The sequence below is a fragment of the Rutidosis leptorrhynchoides genome, chromosome 3, assembly GCF_046630445.1.
Source record: "Rutidosis leptorrhynchoides isolate AG116_Rl617_1_P2 chromosome 3, CSIRO_AGI_Rlap_v1, whole genome shotgun sequence".
NCBI lineage: Eukaryota > Viridiplantae > Streptophyta > Magnoliopsida > Asterales > Asteraceae > Rutidosis > Rutidosis leptorrhynchoides.
The window spans coordinates 55,003,838-55,029,689 of NC_092335.1; the positions used below are offsets into that span (position 1 = coordinate 55,003,838).

Sequence of the window (25,852 nt, forward strand, 5' to 3'; positions counted from 1 at the left end):
ATGAACCAAACTCGCGGCAACCGAACAGATCCTAATGCAAAATCAAATCGTAAAGGAACTAGTCATCTTCATCAATTTTCTAAGGACATATACAAACCCCCAAACTCAAGTAGTCCAACAGCAGCCGCCATCAACAACTGGAAGCCGCCAGCGACAACCAACCACCACCAACACCATTTTAAGTTACCAACAACCACTAGGGCCATCATCAACAAAAGCAGTCGACATCAGCCACTAACGGCCGCCAGACAACCACCAATGGCAGCTAACGGTGGTCGCCGACCACTTGCGCCATCTCCTTCAACCGCCGAGAACCGGTAACGGATGCTAGCAGCCACTCATGGTCGTGAGCTGCCACCACCTCCCCTCAAGAATCTCCGGCGGCGGTCGGACCACCGAGGTCTGTCGAATTTTAACATAAAATGCAATCCATCTTATCCCTTTAACATAAAATGCAATCCATCTTATCCCTACCAAATCAAACCCATCTTCACCCAAAAACGAAGCCCAACCTAGTGAGTTGTAGAGTTATAGACAGGAACTCGTCGCCTACAAACCAAACAAAGAAGAGCATCAACAAAGGAGAAAGAGACAAGAAACGGCAAGGAAAACCTACCTCCGCCGGAATCGCCACCAAAACAACACTCCAAACCCAATATGTTTTTAGAATCTGAGAAAGAAAGACCCGGATTCGTTGCATTACAACCAGAGAAGAAGCAGAGCAGCAACTTGATGTAAAAATTGTCAGAGAAGGAGAGACGAATGACCCCTATTTAGAACGAAAAGCTTAGAAATACCGAACCACCGGCGAGATGCCAGTGGTCGGAGAGGATGTGACGCGCCGTACTAAATCATCATGTACGGACCATCAACAACAGGATCATTACAAGGTCAAACACCATATGCTATTTCAAAACAAGTTGCATTCATGATAAAAGGTGACGTCATAACTAACGTCGAATGTTTTACTTCAAAAGTATACTTCAATGAATAGAAGCAAGGATAATAGTATGTGACCCATAGGTCGTTACAAATCATAGTTTCAAAAGTAATGATGTTTATGAATGCAAGATAAACGTTCATGCGGTGACATCTCTAAAGCAGCGGGTGTCTACAGCAAGACTAGTACAACAGCGGAAGCGGCTAACCTTAAGCACCTGAGAAAAACATGCTTAAAAACGTCAACACAAAGTTTGGTGAGCTATAGTTTAAGTATAACAGTAAAGTAATGTAGGCCACGAGATTTCAGTGCTTCAACAAGCGTTTCAAAATAGTATGATAAAGTATATGTTTAACCGTGGGCACTTGGTAACTAACTTAACGTTTATAACCCCCTGGAAGTACACTTGGCAAGTGCGTATGTTTACGAAGTATTAAACACCCGTTAAATGCTAGCGCTACTAGCCCGAGTGGGGATGTCAAACCCTATGGATCCATATCTAAGATTCGTGTTCACCGGTTCAAAAACCAATGACTAAACGTTACCGAGCTAAAGGGAATGTTTATGCCGTTGTATAACCCACACATATATAAAGTTTAAGTACTCGTGCCTAGTATGTAAAACGTAAAACACGCATGCATTCTCAGTCCTAAAATAGTTAAAGTAAAAAGGGATGCTATAACTCACAATGATAAAGTAGTAAAAGTCGTTACGCGGTATAGTAAGCAAAGTTGTTGGTCCGAAAGTCCTCAACCTGGGTAAAAAGGTACTAAGTCAGTAGGTTGCTCCCAAAAGTGTAAATGTATGCAAATTAGGTCTTAAGTATCATCATCATTCATTATTAAGTCGAAAGGGTAAAGTAAGTTTTAAGTCAAGATTAGGGTTTAAAACAAAGGCTGAATTCGTTTAGTCGCCACAGCCTCTATACAAACTGAAATGAGGTGAGACCAGTGGCCATGGCTCCGTATATGAGTCCCCTAGGTACTGACCAATTTCTAGAACCAAACTCATCTTCGTTTGACCGTGGTGACAGTTTAAGTGCGAGTAGGTCAGAATTTTTAGCACAACGTTAAAAGGACATAGTGACACTCGGAGGGCCGTAGATCCTAAACCGTAACTCGGATTAAGACGAGTCTTAAACGAAAAATTATCTACTCGAACAGAGCTAACTGAAAATCAACTTTACGGTAGCCCAGGTGTTCTGATCAGACTCAAAAAGCAGTAGGTTAAGTGTTCCGGTGGGTTCTTGGTGCTTGATGCTCATCACGGTTCTCATCCTTGATGCATATAACTTCAAGTGTACAACTTGTTGATGTGTTTGCATCATCTCAACCAAGGTTTGACCATCATAACACTAGTGTAAGTCTATGATATGAAGCACAACTCACTTAAGAGTTGTATGAAGTTTGATGAACCAAAGTTACATCAAGATCATAGATTCAACACATGCATGAATTATAAAAGTAATATTAAGCTACAAACTTGAGAGTAAACTTAGAAAATCAAGATCTTAAGTTGTAGAACATAGTTCTTAGTTAGATCTTGAAGATCCTAGACCCAAAAGTCTAGATCAAACATAAGTGTACAAAGTTATAATTTAAAAAGTTTCATTTGCATGTTCTTGAACTTATAAAGTTAACTTTAGTTCAAGATAAATGAGATCAAGGTTAACTAGTAACACTTTGACCATTATAACAAGAATCACGAAATTAAAAGTGTATGAAATGAAGAAATAAACTAAATTTACAAGTAATAAGTTCATGGTTATTCATACTTTAAAGATTCAAGCCAAGGCTTTGATCCTTAAGAAAGTAAACCTTAAGTTCACCAACATGAATGCATGTATGATTTTTAGAACTCATGAGCTTTAAATCTTTAAAACATTAATTGTAGAACCATAAACTAGAAAGTTTAGATTCTTGCTTGTTCTTGAAATAACAAGATAATATGAAGAACAAACTAGGAAGTTTGATTCTTAAAAACAACAAATAACTACAAGAAAGTAATCAACAACAAGAACAAGTAATTAAACAACAACAAGAACAAGTAAAAGAATGATGATGGTGGCGGTTTTTAAGAGAGAAAAAGAAGAGGAAATAAGCCTTGTTACTTACCAAGTAGAGAGAAAAATGAGAGCAAATGAAAGTGTGCAAGTATGTGTAAGTAAAAGTGAGATAATACTAGAGAATATGTAGTCAAAATTTAAAACAAAACCCCCTCCCAAGGCTCCCCTTGGCCGACGGTTTTGGCCACCCAGTGGGGTGGTCAACATGCTATATTCTTGTATTGGGGTGTGGTGTTAGTGTTGAATGGTAAAAGTTAAATATATGTGGGAAAGATTACTAGCATGCTTGTAAGTAATTTGTCTTCCACCTAAGTTAATTATTCCAAGTTTATTATTAACTAGTAATTAGCATAATATGGGCTCCTAGTAGTCCATCAAGAGAAGTAGGGCGGGCTTCCAAGTCCATTAACATGTATCCAATTACAAAAGCCCAAGTCTTAAGCAAGTAAGTAACAATTAATCAAATAAAGCCCAAGTAATTAACTACAAACCTTGGTTAATTAAAATAATTAATAATAATTAATCATGAATGTAAATAATATTTAAAATATTATTCGTGAAAAGTACGTGTGTCGCAAAAACGAGTCGGGCCATGTATAGTCAAGTATGGTAACAAGTAAATGTACATAAATACATTTATTAAAACGCAAGCATTAATAATAAATATTAATAAATAAACGTTGGAAAATTTCGGGTCGTTACATTACCCACCTGTTAAAGAAAATTTCATCCCGAAATTTTAAGCTGAGGGAGATGAAGGAGTTGGGAAAAGGTGAGGATACTTCTGCATCATTTGATCCTCTCGTTCCCAGGTATACTCGGGCCCTCGCTTGGCATTCCATCGAACTTGGACGATTGGAATCTTGTTGCGTTTCAAAGTTTTAACCTCGCGGTCCATAATTTCAACAGGTTCCTCCACGAAGTGGAGCTTGTCATCAATCGTAAGTTCTTCCAGTGGTATGACAAGTTCCGGTTCAGCAAGACACTTCTTCAAATTCGATACGTGAAAAGTAGGATGAACGGAACTCAATTGAGTCGGAAGATCCAAACGGTAAGCAACGGGTCCAACACGTTCTAAGATTTCAAAAGGACTAATGTATCGTGGGTTTAACTTTCCACGTTTTCCAAAACGGATCACACCTTTCCAAGGTGCAACCTTCAACATTACACGGTCACCCACGTTGAATTCAATGTCTTTACGTTTTAGGTCGGCATAACTCTTTTGGCGATCACAGGCCTTCTTAAGTCTTGCTTGAATTTGAGCAATCTTCTCCGTTGTTTCGTGGACTACCTCGGGTCTGGTGATTTATTTTTCGCCTACTTCGGCCCAACAAATAGGAGATCAGCACTTGCGGCCATACAGTGCTTCAAAAGGTGAGGCGTTAATACTCGAATGATAATTGTTGTTGTATGAGAATTCGGCTAGTGGCAAATGCCTTTCCCAGGCCTTTCCGAAATCAATGACACATGCCCGCAACATGTCCTCCAAAGTCTGGATTGTTCGTTCGCTCTGACCGTCGGTCTGTGGGTGATAGGCAGTGCTCATGTCGAGACGGGTTCCCATGGCTTCTTGCAAAGAACGCCAAAATCTAGAAGCAAAACGGGGATCGCGATCTGAGATGATCGATAAAGGTACACCATGACGAGATACAACCTCTTTGATGTATAGTTGGGCGAGTCTCTCCATCATATCCATTTCTTTCATCGCTAAGAAGTGTGCAGAGTTGGTAATACGGTCAACAATAACCCAGATGGTATCGTGTCTACCCACCGTCTTTGGTAGCTTGGTAATGAAATCCATTGTTATTCTTTCCCACTTCCATTGCTGGATTTCCGGTTGTTGAAGTAATCCAGAGGGCCTCTGATGCTCGGCTTTAACCTTCGAGCAAGTCAAACACTTACCAACATAAGTTGCAACGTCCTTCTTAAGATTAGGCCACCAATACTATTCCTTAAGATCGTGGTACATTTTGCCCGCTCCGGGATGAATCGAATATCTTGATTTATGGGCTTCATCTAGTATAAGGTTCCGTAGATCTCCATAACAAGGTACCCAAATTCTTCCGGCATAACATCGGAGTCCAGCCTCCCTAACCTCAAATCGAGAGACAAGTATGTTCAAGTGTTCATGAGATATATTCTCCTCTTTGAGAGCCTCATTTTGGGCTGCTCGGATCTGGCTGTTGAGATTTGAATGGATGGTGATGTTCAGAGCCCTAACACAAAGAGGTGTCGTCCTCTCCTTTCGGCTTAAAGCGTCAGCTACAACATTGGCCTTGCCTGGATGATAACGAAGTTCACAATCATAGTCATTCAATGTCTCGATCCATCGTCGCTGTCGCATGTTCAGTTGTTTCTGATCGAATATGTGTTGGAGACTCTTGTGGTCAGTGAAGATAGTGCTCTTAGTCCCATACAAATAGTGTCTCCATAAATTGAGCACAAAGACAACGACTCCAAGTTCGAGATCGTGAGTAGTGTAGTTCCGTTCGTGAATCTTCAGTTGACGAGAAGCATAGGCAATAACCTTCGATCTTTGCATCAATACGCAACCAAAACCACTTTTCGAAGCATCGCAATAAACGACGAAATCGTCACTGCCTTCAGGAAGTGATAAGATAGGTGCGGTGGTTAACTTCTTCTTCAAGGTTTGAAATGCTGATTCGTGTGCGGGTTCCTAGATGAACTTCTTCCCTTTGTGAGTCAGCGCGGTCAAAGGACGCGCAATCAAAGAGAAACATTCAATAAATCTTCGGTAGTGACCGGCGAGACCTAGAAATTGGCGGATATGAGTCGGAGTAGTGGGGGTCTCCCACTTGCTGATAGCTTCAATCTTGGTGGGATCAACTTTGATACCCTGGTCACTCACCACATGACCCAGAAATTGGACTTCCTTCAACCAAAATTCACACTTGGAGAATTTCGCATAAAGTTGCTCTTGTCTCAAGAGTTCAAGCACTAATCGAAGATGTTGCTCATGCTCTTCTTCGCTCTTGGAGTAGATGAGGATATCATCTATGAAGACGATAACGAACTTATCCAGGTACGGCTTGCAGAGATGATTCATGAGGTCCATGAACACGGCAGGTGCGTTGGTTAATCCGAATGGCATCACGAGGAACTCATAATGACTATAACAAGTTCTGAATGCAGTCTTCATCACATCGCTTTCTTTTACCCTCAACTGGTGATAACAAGATCACAAATCGATCTTAGAATAAACGCTTGATCCTTGTAGTTGATCAAAAAGATCGTCAATTCGGGAAAGTGGATACCGATTCTTGATTGTCAATTTGTTGAGTTCACGGTAGTCGATACACATACGGAAGGATCCATCCTCCTTCTTCACAAATAAAACAGGTGCGCCCCAAGGCAAGGAACTTGGTTGGATGAATCCACGGTCTAGCAGTTCTTGTAATTGGCTCTGCAACTCTTGCATTTCGGAAGGTGCGAGTCGATAAGGTGCGCGAGCTACAGGTGCAGCTACTGGTGCTAAATCGATCTGAAACTCTACTGCTCTCGGCGGCGGTAATCCAGGCAATTCTTCAGGGAAGACATCGGAAAATTCGTTCACAATTCGAACATCATTCACACCCTTCACCTCGGTTTCTAATGTTTTCACATATGCTAGGATAGCAAGACGTACCTTCTTCATGATCTTTTGCGCTTTCAAGCAACTAATGAGATTCAGCTTCGAGGTACATCTATCCCCGTAAATAACCAGTGGCTCGCCCTCTCCGTGTGGTATACGAAGAGCTTTATCTCCACAGATAATGTCAGCCTTTATCTTGGTCAACCAGTCCATACTGACAATAACATCAAAGCTTCCCAACTTAATGGGTATCAAGTCAATCTCGAAATCTACACCAGCTATGTTGATAATAGCTCCTCGACTAATATGGTCAACTTTCTCAAGTTTTCCATTGGCGACCTCGACAAGCATACTCTCTTTTAAAGGGACTAACGACCAATTAATCTTATTGCAAAAGTGTCTACATACATAACTTCTATCGATACCAGTATCAAATAGGACAGAAGCTAATAAATTGTTGATAGTGAATATACCTGTCACCAAGTCGGGGTTCTCACGTGCATGCCTTGCATTAACATTGAAAGCTCTGCCACGCGGTGGTCCGTCGTCCTTTCTTTTGTTGGGACACGCATTTCTGAAGTGGCCCATCTGTCCGCATTCGTAGCACTTTTTCGGCCCATTGAGGTTTGCCTTCACATTCAGGGTGGTGACCTTACAGTCCTTACCGATATGCCCAGTCCGTTGTCACTTTTCACAAACTACATTACAATACCCGGTATGGTGCTTGTGGCACCTCTTGTACTATGGTAGGGTACCTTTGTAGTTCGGGTTTGAGCTTGTGTTTGGGTTGGGATTCCCACCATTGTTGTTTCCTTTGAAACCCTCATGTCTCTTCACCAGGTTTTGATCATAGGCTCTACTCTTGTTATTATCCCATTTACGCTTATCACTACCACCCGCTTCGGATTTTCCCTTTTCCGGTTCATCGATGATGATTTGATTCATTAAGGTATGCACCATGCGCATTGCTTCCGGGACATTGGGTGGCTTAGACGAGGTGACATTTCCCTTAATGGACTTAGGAAGTCCCCACAAATACCTTTCCATACGCTTGAACTCCGGGGTAACCATGGTAGGACACATCAGGTCTAATTCTAGATACCTACGGTTGTAACCATTGAGGTCGTTTCCCACAACCTTCAACTGCATAAACTCAATCTCCATCTTCTGGATCTCTGTCCTAGGGAAATATTCTTCAATCAGGGCCCCTTTGAATTCCTCCCATGGGGTAGCAAACGCCTCATCAATACCCTTTGCTTGAGCCAATGTGTTCCACCAAGTTAGTGTGCCGTCTGACAGCGTACATGAAGCATACTTGGTTTTGTTCGCCTCTGAGCAGTTACTAACTCGAAACACAGATTCTAATTTCTCAAACCACCTAGTGAGACCAACTGGCCCCTCAGTTCCACTAAAGTTGTGGGGCTTGCAGCTTTGAAACTCTTTGTATTTACACCCATTACGAATGGGCTAGATAACCGGTGGTGGTGGAGCTTGGGGGTTCATTTTCGCTAAAGCCGCGGCGACTCGTTCATTGATCATTTCCTCGATTTGGGCTGCGGTGGGTGTTGATCTTCCGTTGGCCATTGATGTTCTAAACAAAAATTTTGACTCAAGTCAAAATCCAGTATTCAATAAATAATAATACAGTATATGGTAACCAACATGGAATCAGCACATCACATGTTTATTAAGTAACGCAAATAGATTCAGATACCACAAAGTCATCACACAGTAACGTAAATAGAACACTGTGCAAGAATTAAATAACATAAAGTTCCATTCATTAATAATAAGTTGGATACATCCGCATAGGTTCGTACAATACATAAGTGAAACATAAAACTACAAATGAGATTACATAATGAAATCTACTACAAAAGCCCTACGGTGATGGTGGGTGTAGGATGTCCAATACGTGGGACATCTGGTCCTCGAGCTCAGTTACCCGAGCATGCAGGATCTCCACCTCCCTCATCAGTTCCTCGACAGAGGGAGATGGTGGGGCAGGCGATGCAGTCGGTACGGGTGGTGCTGGTGGAGCTGGTGGTGCAGACGGTCCAGCTCCAGAAGTAGAGGCTGCGAAGCGGTAAGGCTTACGGATGAAGGGATCAGCAGGATACGACACAAGCCGCTTTCGGGTGGTAACCCTACGACACTGACCATGAGCGTCAACGAATGGTCGACCTCCATTAATCCCTGGAATGACGGTGCCATTGAAACGGTACCGCTTCTTCGGCAGGGTGGAGGGTGGCTGTACAGGTGCATCATCAGGGTCCTCATCTGAATCCTCGTCACTAGAGTCGTCAAAGGATGAGTCGTCGGATGAAGAATCGGCGGATGATGGTTCGTCTAAATCGGCTGGGGGTGGCTGAACGGGTGGCTCTCCTTGGGCGGCCATCATCTGTCGGTATCTGCCGGGTCCGATCGACACGAGACGTCCATTAGGAAGGCGTCGGCACCAATGGTTATGCTCATTACAGACCGGACCTTCCCCAAGTTCCGCGGGAATCACAGCACCACCGGGATGGTGCTGTGGCTCCGGAGGTCCTGGGGAAAGTGGAGCTGGTATCTCCGGTGGGTCCATGTGTCCGTCTGAGGTAACCACTGGGTCGGGCGTATGGCTACTGGCTCCAGAGGATGAAGCGCCTGAGTCACTGGAAGGTGTCGATGACGGCATCCGAGAATCGGCAACAATGGTCGGTAAGGTGGATGATGAGTCTGTGTCGCTGTCTAAAATGATGACAGGTGGAATATCCGACATCTGAACAAGGAAAAATAACTTTTTCCATGTCAGTAAGTCATAAAGCAAGCACGTATTAGGCAAAGTAACTACGACAGTCTAGATCATGTATAGCAGTAAGTAGCATGGCAATAATAACAAATCGTACAGAAGTATCATGCAATCGAAGCATATAGTAGCACGCAGTAGAGTAAACATGTAGCAGTATACGGCATATAGCAGTAAAAGTAAGCAGCAGTATGCAGTAAGTTTCGTGGGAACAAGTAAACTAGCAAGTTGTAGATTAGTCCTATTAGTGAATCCTACTCGGGTCGGTCCAGACTCACTAATGCAACCTAATTCCCTACAACCAATGCTCTAATACCAAATGTGACGCCCCGTACTAAATCATCATGTACGGACCATCAACAACAGGATCATTACAAGGTCAAACACCATATGCTATTTCAAAACAAGTTGCATTCATGATAAAAGGTAATGTCATAACTAACGTCGAATGTTTTACTTCAAAAGTATGCTTCAATGAATAGAAGCAAGGATAAAAGTATGTGACCCATAGGTCGTTACAAATCATAGTTTCAAAAGTAATGATGTTTATGAATGTAAGATAAATGTTCATGCGGTGACATCTCTAAAGCAGCGGGTGTCTACAGCAAGACTAGTACAACAGCGGAAGCGGCTAACCTTAAGCACCTGAGAAAAACATGCTTAAAAACGTCAACACAAAGGTTGGTGGGCTATAGTTTAAGTATAATAGTAAAGTAATGTAGGCCACGAGATTTCAGTGCTTCAACAAACGTTTCAAAATAGTTTGATAAAGTATATGTTTAACCATGGGCACTTGGTAACTAACTTAACGTTATTAACCCCCTGAAAGTACACTTGGCGATTACATATGTTTACGAAGTATTAAACACCCGTTAAATGCTAGCGCTACTAGCCCGAGTGGGGATGTCAAACCCTATGGATCCATATCTAAGATTCGCGTTCACCGGTTCAAAAACCAATGACTAAACGTTACCGAGCTAAAGGGAATGTTTATGCCGTTGTATAACCCACACATATATAAAGTTTAAGTACTCATGCCTAATATGTAAAACGTAAAACACGCATGCATTCTCAGTCCCAAAATAGTTAAAGTAAAAAGGGATGCTATAACTCACAATGATAAAGTAGTAAAAGTCGTTACGCGGTATAGTAAGCAAAGTTGTTGGTCCGAAAGTCCTCAACCTAGGTAAAAAGGTACTAAGTCAGTAGGTTGTTCCCAAAAGTGTAAATGTATGCAAATTAGGTCTTAATTATCATCATCATTCATTATTAAGTCGAAAGGGTAAAGTAAGTTTTAAGTCAAGATTAGGGTTTAACACAAAGGCTGACTTCGTTTAGTCGCCACAGCCTCTATACAAATTGAAATGAGGTGAGACCAGTGGCCATGGCTCCGTATATGAGTCCCCTAGGTACTGACCAATTTCCAGAACCAAACTCATCTTCGTTTGACCGTGGTGACGGTTTAAGTGCGAGTAGGTCAGAATTTTTAGCACAACGTTAAAAGGACATAGTGACACTCGGAGGGCCGTAGATCCTAAACCGTAACTCGGATTAAGATGAATCTTAAACGAAAAATTATCTACTCGAACAGAGATAACTGAAAATCAACTTTACAGTAGCCTAGGTGTGACGATCGCTCCAAATCCATATGGACGAACACGTCATTCATTGATTTCATTGCGAGGTATTTGACCTCTATGTGATACGTTTTGTAACATTGCATTCGTTTGAAAAGGTATTTCATAAATGAATATACAAATTCCAGGTTTTTTTACATCTGATGATTCCTACGTATAGACAATCACCATTTAAATGGTTTACAATAATACATCTGTTGACAATACAGTCAAAATAAGATACATGGTAATGGTTTGATGAATGCAAGTTTCTTGTATATAGCATGTATGACTCCAAGCACATAACTTGTATCACGTATGAGCAAACAGCGGAAGACTTCTAGAAACCTGAGAATAAACATGCTTCAAGTGTCAACACAAAGGTTGGTGAGTTCATAGTTTTAATATTACACATAATCCGTATATCAATGTGGATTACAAAAGTTCAGTTGTTTTACTCAAAACGTTTATCATTATGTTTTAAATAAAAGGTGGATCACAAGATTTCAGTTGTTTCATCCGAAACGTTTATCAATCGGTTCTACAAAGTTGAGAACCCTGGTAACTAAACTTTAACGTTTATAATAAGTACCCCTCGTTTAACATGCAACCAACATGTACAATACACGCAATCCAACGTGTACTAACTTCAAATAGCATACGTCTGTTTTATAGTTCAGGCTAGAGTTTCTTTCTATACCTGGAACAGACGGGGATGTCAAGCCCTATGGATCCATATACTACTACTCGCGCCCACCAGTTCTTATAACTGGCAGTTACTAGTTACCAAAGCTAAGGGATTTTCGGTTCAAACTCGGTGTAGAATTTAGTATGTACTTGTATCCATTGCGTTTAAAATAAAGTGCATGTATTCTCAGCCCAAAAATATAGATTGCAAAAGCAATTAAAAAGGGAGCAATGAAACTCACGCATATAAATATTGTATATCGGTTAATAAAGCATTTGCATGTATTCTCAGCCCAAAAATGTAAAGGGTAAAAGGGATCATATGAAACTCACGCATATAAATCTAGTATTTTCAGTATTTATAAACAGTCGCATGTATTCTCAGCCCAAAAATATATTGAGTAAAAGGGATCATATGAAACTCACTGTTTAATATTGATATACAATATTGCAGGAAAGCACGTAGACGCATCGGAGATGATAAACACGAGGTTTGATTCACAAAAAATACCCCCGAACATTACCCATAACCTCCTTGGCAATAACCCATAATTTCCTTAGCTCTAGCTTGCTCGAAAACTCATTTTGAAAATTACTTGGACAGCACTCCGTCGTAATATTTGATGTACATTATTATTTTTGTATCGCAAAAATAATAACACTAATAATAAAAAAAATAATAAGATTAATAATAATCTTATTAATAATAATAATAATAATAATAATAATAATAATAATAATATAAAAAAATAAATAAAATAAATACGGAGTAATATGTATGTGTGTGTTTTTTTTTTCTTTTTTTACTCGGCAGAAAATGTTGCAATTTATAGAACCTGGCCTGGAATCTGGAGTCATGCGACTCGCATGGAAATGGCCTTCTAGCCATGCGACTCGCATGAGGACCAGGGACAGCTCACATTGTTTTGGCTCCTAGCTTGTCGACATAATATAAAATAAATATAAATATATAAATAATTAATATAATTATTTATATATTATATTTTATTCTTGTGCATAGTAGACTAGATATTTTTGGTCCGTTGCGTCGGGCGTTTCTTCTTGACTCGGGTCCCGGTTCCGGATTTTCAGACGTCCTTGCGTACTATTTTATATCGTGTACTTTGCGTTCCGCAACTTGTACTCTTGTCATTTTTAGACGTTCTTCATCAATAATTTGAACCTTTTTAATTGTATCTTGTACATTTGAGCATTTTGGACCTTTCCGTCTTCAATTCTTCGTTTTCGCCTTTTGTCTTCGCACTTATTAAATATAAACGAATATTACTTGAATATGGAACAATTACAACTAAAATCCTGTCTTTCTTGGGGGATAATGCTATGAAATATATGTTCCTTTTTAGCCTTATCAATAGCCTTAAATTATCCCTTAATTATATCACTCAAAGTGTATCTTAAACTTTCGAGTGTTTTGGTCATTTACTTCTATAAATCATCGTCTCGCTATTTGTTAAAATACATTTTTATAATAGCGTTTTACTGTAGCAATTCACTGTAGCAAAGTCAATTTCACTGTAGTAAATAGTGATTTTCGAAAACACTGTAGCATTTTGAGTAATGTGGCAATTTGAAAACACTGTAACAAATTAGTGTTTAACTGGTTCATCTTAAACGCTTTAGTTAACTTATCTAAATATCAATTGAATCAATAAACGAATGTTACTATCGTTTATTATATATATGTATATATCTTTTTAATATACATAAATCAGTTTTTAAATACACATTGGAAGTTATTTATAAATAAATTTTAATAATAAATATTTCAACTTATCATATACATTCAAATAGATATTTAAACCAATAAGTTTAATGTACGGTATCAAACAATTAATACATTGTTACCTTTTCATGTTATAGTATATATGTATCTATTTACATATAATTGTTCGCGAATCGTCGAAAACAACCGAAGGGTATTTAAATATATAAAAGTAATTCAAAAATTTTGAGATTCAGTTTTACAGACTTTGCTTATCGTGTCGGAAATGTTAATCATACAAAGATTAAGTTTAAATTTAGTCGAAATTTCTGGGTCATCACACTAGGTATTCTGATCAGACCCGAAAAATAGTAGGTTAAGTGTTCCGGTGGGTTCTTGGTGCTTGATGCTCATCACGGTTCTCATCCTTGATGCATATAACTTCAAGTGTACAACTCGTTGATGTGTTTGCATTATCTAAACCAAGGTTTGACCATCATAACATGTAAGACCCTAATCTTCATTGTACAGCAGAGTATATAGAGTACATAAAGTGTGGGAATGATTGTGCAGTTAAACAGAAGTCAGAGAGCGATCTGAGCTTAGTGCATGCCGCGCACACCAAAGGGAGCGCGCCGCGCACTCCCTACTATAGCCGGGTTTTTTTTGCTGTTTTAATGAGATATTTTGATGGGTATTTTGGTAATTTCATTTGTGGAAGGGATAAAGGCTACCAGATCTATTTGGGTGGAGTCATAACTCCATCTTCAACTACTTTATCCTTATCACCTTAAATCTAGAGAGAGACTTCGATTCTTGAGTGAGAAAGCTTAAATCCAAGAGGAAGAAGTTGCTTTCGGGTCAAATCGTGTGCATTAAAGTTGTTCATCTCATCTCTAGCTTCATTTTGGTTGTAGTGGTACGTTCTAACTTTAATTTCCTTACCTTAATTTTGTGTAAGGGTTAGGGTTGGGTGTTCTTGGGTAAAATGGAGTCATAAAGACTCAATGGTAACTAACCTGGGGTTTCAAAAGGTTAATTGATGTTTATGAGTTCTAATTGGTTAGTTAATCACTAGTACACCTAGTTAATTAGTAAATGGGTGTCAGATGGGTTAGTAGATAACCCGAAATGGGTGTGTTGACTTTAAATTAGTCAAAGGGCTAATGATTGACCTAATTGGGAAATATGGGTATGAAATACCCTAATTGTGTAATGATTAATGTTGTTGGACCTTAATCACTAGCTTTTAAGTGATTAATGATGGTCTTGACCCTTAAAGGGCGTTTTTGGTGAAAATGGGGCATTTAATGCATTTAAGTCATTAAATGCACATAAGTGAAATTGTTGGTATTTAGTCCAACTAGTTATGTGGGTTGATTGAAGTACTTATTATATTAGGTACTTTGCTTTGAAGCTTGCGGAAATATAAAACTGTCACCAAATCGTTAAAGGTGAGTGGAATGATTATATGCATATGTATGTAATGTATTTATTTGTATGCTATGGTATGAACCAAAGAGCCGGTAGTGCCATAGTATGTGCGAGCGTGCTATGATGTGAACCAAAGAGCCAGTAGCGTCATAGTACGTGTGTTATAGTGTGAACCAAAGAGCCGGTAGCGCTATAGAACGATTTGTTAGGGTGTGAACCAAAGAGCCGGTAGCACCTTAGCGTTGTTAGAGTGTGAACCAAAGAGCCGGTAGCACTCTAGCGTGAGTATGACTCGAGTTGTGATGTGAACCAAAGAGCCGGTAGCATCATGACAAATGCGTATGGTGTGAACCAAAGAGCCGGTAGCACCATGATGCGAGAATGGTTAACCATGGTTGTGTATTGTTTTGTAGCATATTATATTATGCCGATTATATGTTATTTATTATGCTAGTAGCGGTTTGTTGGAGATTATTAGCTTTGTACTTGAGATGGTATGCTAATTGTATTGCTAGCGTGTATGCGGTATATGTGTAAGTGATTGCAAGTAGGTATGTTATATATATGTATATATGTATATATATATATATATATATATATATGGGTATAATTATTGCATTCACTAAGCTTTGCTTACCCTCTCGTTGTTTATCTTTTTATAGGCTCCGGCGTTGACAAGGGTAAGGGCCTTCGATTGGATTAGAGATCCCGCTTGTTGTATAGGGGACGCTTTTGGGATGTGATAGCTTTTGGAGTTTGACCAAGATATGGGTAGTTTAACCCCAAACACCATGCTCATAGTGTCATTTGGAATTTAAACTAGTGTGGTCGAAACTCGAACTTTTGTATGAAACTCGTAAAACGGCCGATGTGGGCCCCGTTTTGTAAGACTCATTTTATGTTTGAATCGTATGAGTTTTTCATATTAGAACATGTTGTGAAAAGCGTTTCGTCTAAATATGTCGGGAAGTGGGAGATCTTTATTTGAAAAATTTAAAAATCGGACAGAACTGAAAATAGACATGTGCGCGCCGCGCACCCTGAGGTGGTGCGCGTGGCGCACTCCCCTGTAATAAAAAAAAATTATTATGTGTGTTCGATTGTATATTGGGTTGGGTTGTTACAAGTGGTATCAGAGCATGGTCTAAGGGATTTAGGCGACTTGAGATAGGTGTCTAGACTTAGATTTATTTGTGTATGCACTTTAAGCGGGACTTGTAGGAGACGGGTCGGACCGGGAGTTGATTAGTGCTTAGGTTTATGTGAACTAACCTTGCGCTAATTATTTTGTGTTGTGTTAGCAATCATCAAGCAAGATAGACGTTGTACTAGCAAGTTAATGCGACGTGCTCGCGTAACAATGATTAGCTACCATTGTTACGGGTTTAAATCGTGTCAAACAAGCGATGTACGACGATTGTTGAGCAAGATGGGGTAGTGTGGTGTATATGTATATACATATGTGTTAAGTTTTCTCGTTCGTTGCTTAACCTTTTCCGTTTTATAGTATGAAGACGAGAAACGGACCTGAGACCAATGAAGGGGGTTCGAGCAAGGATGTTGAGTTTACGGCCAAGGTTGAGGCCATTATGCAAAGGCGTCATGAGGCCTTCTTAGAGGATGTTAAGAAGATGTTCTTGGATTCGATTGACGAACAAGTAGTCAATCTAGTCAAGGAACAAGTTAAGATTGTTCTTAAAGAGGATAACGAGGGAAGACGAGACTTCCACTATAAAAACTTCAAAGATGCTCAACCTCCCACCTTTGAAGGTGAATGAGACCCACTCAAGAGTGCTCGATGGATCTCCGATATGGAGGGGGATTTCCGTACTAGTGAGTGCCCTCTCGATAAAAAGACGAGGTTTGGTAGTAGCATGATGAGGGGTGATGCCAAGTTGTGGTGGGATGCAAAAATCCGACTTTATGGCGAAGAACAAAGTATGAGTTTGACGTGGGACGAGTTTAAAGAAGAATTTTTCAAGGAGTACTCAACTTCGGCCAATATTACAAAGCTTAAGGACAAGTTACGTACTTTAAGGCAAGGGTCAATGGATTTGAACACTCTCAAGTCCACTTTCTTATCAAAGACCCAATTTTGCCCGGAGTATGACGGGAACGATCACATGTTGAAAGAAGATTTCTACCGAATCTTGAATGATAACTATCAAGAAAGGATTAGTAGGAATTCGGCGAAGACTTTTGAGTCGCTTGTTCCAAGAAAGAGTGACTTCACCTTTGGCAAACGAAAATTTGAAGCTACTAGCCACTCGAACAAGAAGAACAAGAGTGTGGCTGAGAGCGTCGGTAGTGCGAAAAAGGGGGCTTCTAAGAGTTTTGGGCCCACGTGCTACAATTGTGGTCGACATGGGCATTTGGCCCGTGATTGTACGAACTCATCTTCCAACAAAATCGTTTGTTTTAATTGTAACAAAGAGGGGCACAAGAGGCCGGAGTGTCCCGAATTGCGCAACGATAATGTTAAGCGACTAGAGAAGGCGGCGGGTACGGCTAGGGGTCGAAATTATTTGATGACCAATGAGGAGGCCAAGCAATCTAGCGAAGTTGTCTCAGGTACTTTCATGGTTAATTCCAATCCGGCAAGGATACTCTTTGATAGTGGTGCAAACTTGTCGTTTGTGTCACCAAAATTTGTGCCCAAACTTAATAAACCGTTAGCTAAGTTAAGTCGTCCGGTAGAAGTTGAAATAGATGATGGCAAGACGGTGCTAGTGGTTGATGTGTGTAAAAATTGTAATGTTGTGTTTGGTGTCAAAAACTTTAAAATCGATCTCATCCCGATGACTTTGGGTCATTTTGATATCGTTGTTGGTATGGATTGGCTCGATCATAATAGAGCCGATATTGCATGCCATGAAAAATCTATTCGAGTGAAGACCCCAAGTAGGGGAGAGTTAATTATTCATGGCGATAAACGAAGAAGACTTGTGCCGATATGCACTTTTGCACGGGCACGTCGTTTTCTGGTTGGTGGTGGCATGGCTTTTCTTGCCCATGTTGTTGATACTCGTAATGAGCCACCACCCATTCGTGAAATTCCGGTGGTGAGTGAATTTGAAGACGTTTTTCCGGATGAGTTACCGGGTGTTCCGGCGGAAAGACAAGTTGAATTTCGCATTGAGTTGGTTCCGGGGGCTACCCCCATTTCTAAAACTCCTTATCGTTTAGCGCCGACGGAAATGCAAGAGTTGTTAAATCAAACCCAAGAGCTACTTGAAAAGGGTTTTATCCGACCGAGTGCTTCGCCATGGGGCGCTCCGGTTTTATTCGTGAAGAAGAAAGATGGTAGTATGCGGATGTGCATCGATTATCGGGAGTTGAACAAAGTGACGATCAAGAATCGTTATCCATTGCCTAGGATTGATGATTTGTTCGACCAACTCCAAGGTACAACGTATTTCTCTAAAATCAACCTACGGTCCGCCTATCACCAAATGCGGGTCCGTGAGGAAGACATCGAGAAAACGGTTTTTTGAACGCGTTATGGGCATTTTGAATTCGTAGTTATGCCTTTTGGTCTTACGAATGCACCGGCGGCATTCATGGATCTTATGAACCGAGTGTGCCAACCTATGTTGGACAAGTCAGTAATTGTGTTCATCGACGACATACTTGTCTATTCGAAGAGTATGAAGGAACATGAACATCATTTGCGGAGTGTGTTAAAGACGTTACGGAAGGAGAAGTTGTATGCTAAATTCTCCAAATGTGAATTTTGGCTAAGGGAAGTTCAATTCCTTGGCCACATTGTGAACGAAAATGGTATTCAAGTAGATCCGGGGAAGATAGAGATGGTAAAGAGTTGGGGACGACCGACTACGCCTACGAAAATCCGAAGTTTTCTCGGATTGGCCGGTTATTATCGTCGGTTTATCCAAGACTTTTCCAAGATTGCTTCTCCATTGACGAAGTTAACGAGAAAGAATGCGAGATTTAATTGGGAGAACGAGCAAGAAATTGCTTTTCAATTGTTAAAAGAGAAGTTGTGTCAAGCTCCGGTGCTAGTTTTGCCGGAAGGGGTGGAAGACATGATGGTCTATTGTGATGCTTCTTTAAATGGGCTCGGTTGTGTTCTAATGCAAAGGGGTAAAGTCATCGCTTATGCCTCTCGACAATTAAAGGAACACGAGACGAGATATCCGACTCGTGATCTTGAGTTGGCGGCGGTTGTTCATGCGTTTCAAATTTGGCGCCATTACTTGTATGGTGTCAAGTGTACAATTTATTCGGATTACAAGAGTTTGAAACATCTTTTTGATCAAAGAGATTTAAATTATCGTCAACGTAGATGGATGGATATGGTGAAAGACTACGATTGTGAGATACTTTATCATCCAGGCAAGGCGAATGTGGTCGCGGATGCGTTAAGTCGAAAGAGTCATCACCCGGCGTTACGATTGGGATTGTTACGTATGATTATTACTAATGATTTTCTTGAACAACTTGGTGTGATTCAAATTGAAGCTTACGTTCACAACAAGCATGCGGAATGAATTGTGGGGCAATCGGAATTCATTACTATGGGCTCGCGTGGTTTGTTGTCTTATCAAGGAAGAGTGTGGGTGCCTAAGATGGGTGATTATAGACAAGTGCTACTTGATGAAGCACATAAGTCAAAGTATTCCATTCATCCGGGCGCGACGAAAATGTATCTTGACTTAAGGAAAGATTATTGGTGGTCGGGCATGAAACGTGATGTTGTAAAGTATGTTGAGCAATGCGTCACGTGTTTGCAAGTTAAGGCCGAGCACCAAAAGCCGCATGGTAAGTTACAACCGTTAGAAATCCCGAAGTGGAAATGGGAGCACATTACCATGGATTTCATCACAAAGTTACCTAAAACTGCGAGAACCCAATTCGATTCGATTTGGGTGATAGTTGATCGATTGACGAAGAGTGCCTTGTTTCTTCCCATTCGGGAAGCGATATCATCAGAAACCTTGGCTAAATTGTTTATCAAGGAGGTAGTCGCTCGACATGGGGTTCCTATATCTATTATTTCGGATCGAGATACTTGTTTTACATCTCGGTTTTGGGAAAAGTTTCATGAAATTGAGCACGGCGTATCATCCTCAAATGGACGGTCAAACTGAACGTATGAATCAAACATTGGAGGATATGTTGCGGGCGTGTATTATTGATTTCGATGGTAGTTGGGATGAGCACTTACCTTTGGTGGAATTCTCGTACAATAATAGATATCATACTAGTATCGGGATGCCACTTTACGAGATGCTTTATGGGTGGAGGTGTCGAACTCCGATTTGTTGGGGTGAAGTTGGTCAAAAAGAAACCGGGAGTACCGATTTGGTTTTAGAAACGAATAGCAAGATCGATATAATTCGAGATCATTTGAAAAAGGCGCAAGATAGACAAAAGTCGTATGCTGACAAGCGTAGACGAATGATTGAGTTCCAAGAGGGCGACAAAGTGATGCTTAAAGTTTCGCCATGGAAAGGTATTATTCGTTTTCGAAAACGGGGAAAGTTAACTCCTCGGTTTATTGGGCCATTTAAGGTTTTAGCTCGTGTTGGTGAAGTCGCGTATCGATTGGAATTACCCGAAGAGCTTGCGGGGATCCATAATACATTTCATGTTTCCCATCTCCGTAAGTGTCTTGCGGATGATTCATCATGGGTGCCTTTGGACAAAATCGAGCTAAACAATAAGTTAGAGTATATTGAGGAGCCGATTGCCATACTTGATGAGAAGGTCAAAAGGTTGAGACATAAAGATGTTAGGACTTTTAAAGTTCAATGGCGTCGTAGTAAGGGTTCCGAGTTTACTTGGGAGCCCGAAGAATTCGTGTTGGTTTATCTTCCCTCTTGTCATGCGGCTTGGATCGCGAGGACGCGCTCTGATTCAAGTGGGGGAGAGTTGTAAGACCCTAATCTTCATTGTACAGCAAAGTATATAGAGTACATAAAGTGTGGGAATGATTGTGCAGTTAAACGGAAGTCAGAGAGCGATCTGAGCTTAGTGCGCGCCGCGTACTCCCTACTGTAGCCGGGTTTTTTTTGCTGTTTTAATGAGATATTTTGATGGGTATTTTGGTAATTTCATTTGTGGACGGGATAAAGGCTACCAGATCTGTTTGGATGGAGTCATAACTCCATCTTCAACTACTTTATCCTTATCACTTTAAATCTAGAGAGAGACTTCGATTCTTGAGTGAGAAAGCTTAAATCCAAGAGGAAGAAGTTGTTTTCGGGTCAAATCACGCGCATTAAAGTTATTCATCTCATCTCTAGCTTCGTTTTGGTTGTAGTGGTACGTTCTAACTTTAATTTCCTTACCTTAATTTTGTGTAAGGGTTAGGGTTTGAGTTAGTGATGAACATAAAACCATATTTGGTGATTTTGGGTGTTCTTGGGTAAAATGGAGTCATAAAGACTCAATGGTAACTAACCTAGGGTTTCAAAAGGTTAATTGATGTTTATGAGTTCTAATTGGTTAGTTAATCACTAGCACACCTAGTTAATTAGTAAATGGGTATTAGATGGGTTAGTAGATAACTCGAAATGGGTGTGTTGACTTTAAATTAGTCAAAGGGCTAATGATTGACCTAATTGGGAAATATGGGTATGAAATACCCTAATTGTGTAATGATTAATGTTGTTGGACCTTAATCACTAGCTTTTAAGTGATTAACGATGGTCTTGACCCTTAAAGGGCGGTTTTGGTGAAAATGGGGCATTTAATGCATTTAAGTCATTAAATGCACATAAGTGAAATTGTTGGTATTTAGTCCAACTAGTTATGTGGGTTGATTGAAGTACTTATTATATTAGGTACTTTGCTTTGAAGCTTGCGAAAGTATAAAACCGTCACCAAATCGTTAAAGGTGAGTGGAATGATTAAATGCATATGTATGTAATGTATTTATTTGTATGCTATGGTATGAACCAAAGAGCCGGTAGTGCCATAGTATGTGCGAGCGTGCTATGATGTGAACCAAAGAGCCGGTAGCGTCATAGTACGTGTGTTATAGTGTGAACCAAAGAGCCGGTAGCGCTATAGCACGATTTGTTAGGGTGTGAACCAAAGAGCCGGTAGCACCTTAGCGTTGTTAGAGTGTGAACCAAAGAGCTGGTAGCACTCTAGCGTGAGTATGACTCGAGTTGTGATGTGAACCAAAGAGCCGGTAGCATCATGACAAATGCGTATGGTGTGAACCAAAGAGCCGGTAGCACCATGACGCGAGAATGGTTAACCATGGTTGTGTATTGTTTTGTAGCAAATTATATTATGCCGATTATATGTTATTTATTACGCTAGTAGCGGTTTGTTGGAGATTATTAGCTTTGTACTTGAGATGGTATGCTAATTGTATTGCTAGCGTGTATGCGGTATATGTGTAAGTGATTGCAAGTAGGTATGTTATATATATATGGGTATAATTATTGCATTCACTAAGCTTTGCTTACCCTCTCGTTGTTTATCTTTTTATAGGCTCCGGCGTTGACAAGGGTAAGGGCCTTCGATTGAATTAGAGATCCCGCTTGTTGTATAGGGGACGCTTTTGGGATGTGATAGCTTTTGGAGTTTGACCGAGATATGGGTAGTTTAACCCCAAACACCATGCTCATAGTGTCGTTTGGAATTTAAACTAGTGTGGTCGAAACTCGAACTTTTGTATGAAACTCGTAAAACGGCCGATGTGGGCTCCGTTTTGTAAAACTCATTTTATGTTTGAATCGTATGAGTTTTTCATATTAGGACATGTTGTGAAAAGCGTTTCGTCTAAATATGTCGGGAAGTGGGAGATCTTTATTTGAAAAATTGAAAAATCGGACAGAACTGAAAATAGACCTGTGCGCGCCGCGCACCCTGAGGTGGTGCGCGTGGCGCACTCCCCTGTAATAAAAAATAAAAAATTTTATTATGCGTGTTCGATTGTATATTGGGTTGGGTTGTTACATAACACTAGTGTAAGTCTATGATATGAAGCACAACTCACTTAAGAGTTGTATGAAGTTTGATGAACCAAAGTTGCATCAAGATCATAGATTCAACACATGCATGAATTATAAAAGTAATATTAAGCTACAAACTTGAGAGTAAACTTATAAAATCAAGATCTTAAGTTGTAGAACATAGTTCTTAGTTAGATCTTGAAGATCCTAGACCCAAAAGTCTAGATCAAACATAAGTGTACAAAGTTATAATTTAAAAAGTTTCATTTGCATGTTCTTGAACTTGTAAAGTTAACTTTAGTTCAAGATAAATGAGATCAAGGTTAACTAGTAACACTTTGACCATTATAACAAGAATCACGAAATTAAAAGTGTATGAAATGAAGAAATATACTAAATTTACAAGTAATAAGTTCATGGTTATTCATACTTTAAAGATTCAAGCCAAGACTTTGATCCTTAAGAAAGTAAACATTAAGTTCACCAACATGAATGCATGTATGATTTTTAGAACTCGTGAGCTTTAAATCTTTAAAACATTAATTGTAGAACCATAAACTAGAAAGTTTAGATTCTTGCTTGTTCTTGAAATAACAAGATAATATGAAGAACAAACTAGGAAGTTTGATTCTTAAAAACAACAAATAACTACAAGAAAGTAATCAACAACAAGAACAAGTAATTAAACAAGAACAAGAACAAGTAAAAGAATGATGATGGTGGCGGTTTTTAAGAGAGAAAAAAAAGAGGAAATAAGCCTTGTTACTTACCAAGTAGAGAGAAAAATGAGAGCAAATGAAAGTGTGCAAGTATGTGTAAGTAAAAGTGAGATGATACTAGAGAATATGTAGCCAAAATTTAAAACAAAACCCCCTCCCAAGGCTCCCCTTGGCCGACAGTTTTGGCCACCCAGTGGGGTGGTCAACATGCTATATTCTTGTATTGGGGTGTGGTGTTAGTGTTGAATGGTAAAAGTTAAATATATGGGGGAAAGGTTACTAGCATGCTTGTAAGTAATTTGTCTTCCACCTAAGTTAATTATTCCAAGTTTATTATTAACTAGTAATTAGCATAATATGGGCTCCTAGTAGTCCATTAAGAGAAGTAGGGTGGGCTTCCAAGTCCATTAACATGTATCCAATTACAAAAGCCTAAGTCTTAAGCAAGTAAGTAACAATTAATCAAATAAAGCCCAAGTAATTAACTACTAACCTTGGTTAATTAAAATGATTAATAATAATTAATCATGAATGTAAATAATATTTAAAATATTATTCGTGAAAAATACGTGTGTCGCAAAAACGAGTCGGGCCAGGTATAGTCAAGTATGGTAACAAGTAAATGTACATAAATACATTTATTAAAACGCAAGCATTAATAATAAATATTAATAAATAAACGTTAGAAAATTTCGGGTCGTTACAGAGGACATCAACGGCGTACCTTGAAACCTTAGAAAGGTAGAGACCCAAGAAGGTGGTGTTGTTGAACATAAAAGTGTGAGTTGGAGAAGAAGAAAAGGTAGATGTGCACAAAATCGAGGAAGAGATCGTTTCTTTTAGATCGAGAATAAATCGGTGTGCATCTATTACATATGTTGCATCAATAATTTATAAAAGGACGATGTGCGTCTTCAATCAAATTTTGACACGTAATATCTTTATTATTAATTTATTTTTTATTCACCAAATTTGTAATCTTATTTTACCACATTACTCGAAATTTTTTTAACACAAATTTAACACTCATCATTATCTAACTTCAGTCCATGACATTGACAAGTCAGAGAACGACTTTTTTCACCAAAAAATGCACCAAGTGACTCCACGTCACAGTCAGGGTTATAGATGATCTAAGTGCTATTATTTCATTCTGTTTCTATTTGTGCATATGTGTACAACCTGCAATTACAGCTATTATCTTCCATGTATATATTCGAATTTGCCATTAGTTAATAAACCATACTTGCATTACTATAAGGTGTATATTTTCATTTATCAGTAGTAGTAAACCAGTAGACAAATAAATGAGTCTGTGGAATGGACCATTGACATGACATTAAATCCGATCACTATTTCATTTACCTTTATGAGTCTTGACATTAAAATTGTCGCTTTTCTATTATTAATATTGATAACCATCAAACAGCTAATGACTGGGACCCGCAAATTACAGCACACAATAGGCCAATACAGCAACAAATTCGCAGTCCATGACTCCATGTATGCGGGTCCTTGTTATAAGGTTCAAATGTAACTATCAGCTTTTGTGGAACCAGTTAAATACCTATATTTGAAGTTGAATACTGACCCGTTTGACATACTAAGACTAAATGGATCTCCTCATACTCTGTATAATTCACTACTGTATATATTTTTTATATTAGAAAATGACAGTACCTGCGAGCCTGATTATTGCTTATTCAACATATCTCCAAGTTTGCAAAAGTCACTACTCTGGGACTAGTTGGGCTTCGACTTTGACTGATTTTGACTAACTTTGACCAAGTAAATCCGACTTTTAATCTATTTGGCCCATTGATCAGCGACTTTTGACTGACTTGGCCTAGTCGGGACAGACTACTTCAAAATCCCGACTAGTAAGGGACTAGTCGGCCGACTTTTACAACCATGCATATCTTTTGTTAGTCCTATTACCTTTTCATTCTTCCTAAAAAGTACTAGCTTCTACTGAAATTTGCAGTTCTAAACTTAATCCCACATTGGTTTAGATATTTTGTTAGCAACATCTCATTTGTTTTTTGCTGCACTTTTGCTTTATAGGTAACTGTTCTAACCCGTAAATCAAGCACCATTTTTTCTTTACCCATTTCCTTCTCTAAGTTACAACAATGATCCAAAAATCTTTAGAAGTTGTATGCCTCATCAGCATTGCAAGCTTTGTTCTTTCCCTGACATTTTTTCTCGTTTTCTCTCACTAAAGGCTTTCTATTATCATTCTTAAGGACTCGGAAGCATCGTTGAGGGCATCAATTTTGTTCTGCTTCATTCCAGCTTCTAAATTCTACTCATCCATGTATTGTTCTTTAGCTCAAAAAAAAAAAAAAAAAAAA

At 39.5% G+C, this 25,852-nt stretch overlaps 1 pseudogene; it reads left to right on the top strand.

Annotated features, from left to right (window-relative positions):
* Positions 1-25,852, top strand: part of LOC139899991 (uncharacterized) — a 27,979-nt pseudogene continuing 2,127 nt past the window's right edge.